The 3816-nt window shown below is 36.4% G+C and overlaps 1 protein-coding gene across 2 annotated transcripts in view; it reads left to right on the top strand.

Annotated features, from left to right (window-relative positions):
- Window positions 1-1037: 1037 nt before the first annotated feature.
- Window positions 1038-3816, top strand: part of LOC107693106 (stonin-2-like) — a 26229-nt gene continuing 23450 nt past the window's right edge. The window contains exon 1 of one of the 2 annotated variants that reach the window (XM_016492351.1): window positions 1038-1098. The gene's annotated coding sequence lies outside the window, so the exon portion shown is untranslated. Of the gene's footprint in view, window positions 1099-2917; window positions 2938-3816 lie in introns of those variants that run through there. The other variant, XM_016492352.1, reaches the window with a different exon arrangement.

Here is a 3816-nt window from a genome sequence, read left to right as displayed (position 1 = left end):
AATAAGTTAATTAAATTGAAAAAAAAAAAAAAAAAACGTGGCTCGTACAGTTCATCTAAAGTTATAGCTAATGTCAGGCTTTATACGAACTTTGGCGCCCCCTGTAGGAGATATTTATGTTTAACATAAACTATGTCACTTATAGGCTACCTCGCTCACTCACTTCATTCAGAATTATTTAAAAGTCATGCATCTTAACTTTGAAATAATATATGTTTTATTTTATAATTCCTACATCGGAATTACTGTGCAGAAATATCAAAAATAGAAAAGCTGCCACACACAGACATGCCACAACACAAAACCTAAACAAGAATTTACATCCAACAGATGGCGTAACGTGTGAAAACAATGCGTTAATTAGAAGTTAAATACATTAATGCATGTAAATCCACGACATGCCTGTTTTCAGTCGTTCACTTAGAAAAGCCACCAAAAAGATCCAGTAGTTCATTACATAAATATAATATAATATAATATAATATAATATAATATAATATTTAAAACCTTTAATTAGACGCACTTTTTATTCTCTGGTGTGATGCGTTTTGGGGTAACTTTCTTTAGTACTCCACCTAGTTAAGTTAGCATCTGATTGGACATTTGAAGCAGCGCTGCTTTAACTGTCCAATCATGTGACAATAAGGTGTGGCTTCGAACAGCGTCCACGACATGCCTGTTTTCAGTCGTTCACACTAAGAAAGCCCATGGGGTAGACACAAAATGGCCCTTTTAAATTCTATTTTTTTTTTCATGAAACAGAGATTAAAACACACACACACACGCACACACACAGCTTTAACTGTCCAATCATGTGACAATAAGGTGTGGCTTCGAACAGCGCTGCTTTAACTGTCCAATCATGTGACAATAAGGTGTGGCTTCGAACAGCGCTGCTTTAACTGTCCAATCATGTGACAATAAGGTGTGGCTTCGAACAGCGCTGCTTTAACTGTCCAATCATGTGACAATAAGGTGTGGCTTCGAACAGCGCTGCTTTCACTGTCCAATCAGCTGCGAGTAAGGTGGGGCATTAGACCAGATTCACCGGGAGCGAGTGAGAGCTACAGTCTGCTTAGACTCAACAACACGATATCGGTATGTAAATATTCCCGTGCACTTGTTTTTTTTGGGCTCGTCGCTGGGTTAAACACAACACTGTCGACTTAATTTGCCTAATAATCTTTTTAATATTGTCACAGATATATATTCAGGGTTAAATGTTTAAGTTACATTAGTTACCGTGAAACTATGCGTCTCTCAGTGTTGCAACAGGTTGTTGTAAGCGCGTGTGCTTTGTTTACATAGGTAGCAGGATATATGTAATACGTGGCAGAAAGTTATCAAATGTCAGAATATGCAGATCGAATAAGTTTTTATGTGAAGTTGATGTGATAAGGAGACTTTTCTAGTTGTTTTGGTGCCATTGTTACGTGTTGAAGCCTGTTTTACTCATTTGATTACATCACAGTAGACTATTGTTGTGTGATCAGCATATAGATTGAGTTGATAATGAAAGGAAACGATCATATCAGTATACAGTACACTGTTGTGATACGCAAATCTTTAATATTCTTAAATGCTTAGTGCTGGTGAAAGTAGTTTTAATTAGGCCTATAAAAATAACTCTCAGTACGTTTTTGTTGTTCCACTCTCTGCAATCTGCTACATTTTCATAATGCATGGTTATGTATTGTTGTAACATTTTAGTTGGATACATGTAGGCCTATGCCCCCACTTTTTGAAGGGTTCACCAGTGATTTTAAAGAATCTGCAGTCACTTATTTTAACACAGTTTTCAACAAACAATACAGAAGTTGCTCAATATGGGACTTTCTTGAAATAATATGAGATGGTTTTAGCATCTTCTCATCATTTTATGATAACGTTTATTCCCCCCCAAACCTATGAAATCAGAATTAGAGTAATTTTTTAGTGTTAGTTTTAAAGCAGTCTTCAGTTCAGTTTTAGTTGAAAAATGGAGCTTAAAATTTTGATGACTCATGCTGCACTGCATAGATTTGTGTCCAATCAAACATTTGCTATCAATTCATTAATTTAAAAGGAAAGGCACCGTTTGAAAGGTCCCACCTCAGTTTCAGTTGGAAATGCAACAGGGTAAAGACAATTGTGCTTGTCAAGCTAATTCACGGCTCTTTAATGAAAGCGGTTGCAGATTTTTTTTTGTAATTGCAATAACTAGTAACCATGGTGCTTTGGCAGAAACTGGTTAGCATGGTAAATGTTTGTAAGAGGTGTTCAGTTCCTCAGGGGATGGTGAAACTGAAACTGCTGTGAAAAGCATGTGGAGGTGGTGGCGGCAGCAATGTTTTTGATGCTTTGTATAGGTATGCGAATAACATGGAGCTTTGCTCTTGCTGAGTCATGGCTAGAACTGGGCTTGTACAGTTTGCTTTTGTCTATGTAAAAACGCATACCTTAAATATCCATGTCCTTGTTGGGATTTACCAGACTACAAAGCATCACTCTAACATGACGTTTCAGAAATGAATCAAGACATAATGTTATATTATCCTTTGTCCTACATTGCAAAACCTGCCCACAATTCCACCTATCTCTGTGAAAATACTCTTATTCACTGACTCATGGTAAAGGTTTGCGTATGGCAATGCTATGTGTATTTTACCTGCCTACATTAACTCAATTATAGTCTCACTATGTGTGAAAAGAAAGTTTGTAGTTGTCAGCATTCATCTTCATACACGGCCGGGCAGTGTTACCGCAGGGCACATGGTGTTTTATCCGAGGGGAAATGTCCTTCATTAGCTGCATTCATCTGTCCCAGGTGGTGGAGTGACCTCTTTACCTATTTGTTTTTACTCGTTCTACTTGTTTTGGAGCTGATGGCCGTGTCTTTGAAGACTGAGTGCAGCAGGATTTTCTGGTAGAGCGTCTGGAGATTATGGTGTTATTCATGTGAGCTTCACTGCTCTGTAAACAGTTTTTCTGTGAACTTGGCATGAAGCAGAGAACTTTTGGGAAGGAGGGGGGTGTAGGCGCTTTTTTTATTAAAATCAAGCTACTTTTTGTTGTCTTTTGGTGCAGGGCTGAGTTTTAGTGAAGACATCTCGGCAAGCCCACTCCATGAGGTGAGGCTTTAGGAAAAGACGGGCTCTCTCCTGCTAGGCGCAGTAGGGGGACACTGCAGGAGTTAAGGAAGTAATTTTCTGTGCTGGTGGATGATCTGGCTCCTCACTGGCCCCTTAAACCTGTTGGTCTTAAACCAGGAATGGTTAATGCCATGGTTGGTGAGGCAGGAGATCATCCTCACCATATACATTTCAAAACAACAACAACATAATCAGGCTAGACAGATGCAAAACAAAACTAACACACAAATCTTGATAACTTCAATTATAATCAAGCTGTCTGGAAGCAAACACCTGTTTTTATCATGCTGTAAAACTACTCCAGCCACTTTATTTTCCCCAGAGTTTTTAAAACTGATATTATTAAGAAATATTATACTGTAGGTCTGATTGATTGCTATTAATTTTATTTATCATATATTTTCATTTCAACATGATACACCCAGTGTTATTTCATTGTTATACTTTTATGTTTTTTAATAAATATTTTGAATTAGAATTTTTTGAATTTTAGTTTTAATCTTAGTTTAGGTTTTAGTCATTTTGCTATGTGCTTTAGTAATTTTTATTATTATTTTTAGATATTTATGTTTAGCTTTATTTTATATTTCCTGATATATATCAATTTATATTATGTTTTAGTCTTAGTCATTTTAGTTAAACATTTATTTTACATAAACTAAACTTTAATTTGTTTTATATTATA

This window comes from Sinocyclocheilus anshuiensis, unplaced genomic scaffold (assembly GCF_001515605.1).
Source record: "Sinocyclocheilus anshuiensis isolate Anshui unplaced genomic scaffold, SAMN03320099.WGS_v1.1 scaffold222, whole genome shotgun sequence".
In the NCBI taxonomy this organism is placed as follows: Eukaryota; Metazoa; Chordata; class Actinopteri; order Cypriniformes; family Cyprinidae; genus Sinocyclocheilus; species Sinocyclocheilus anshuiensis.
This window is presented reverse-complemented; position numbering and strand designations above follow the sequence as displayed.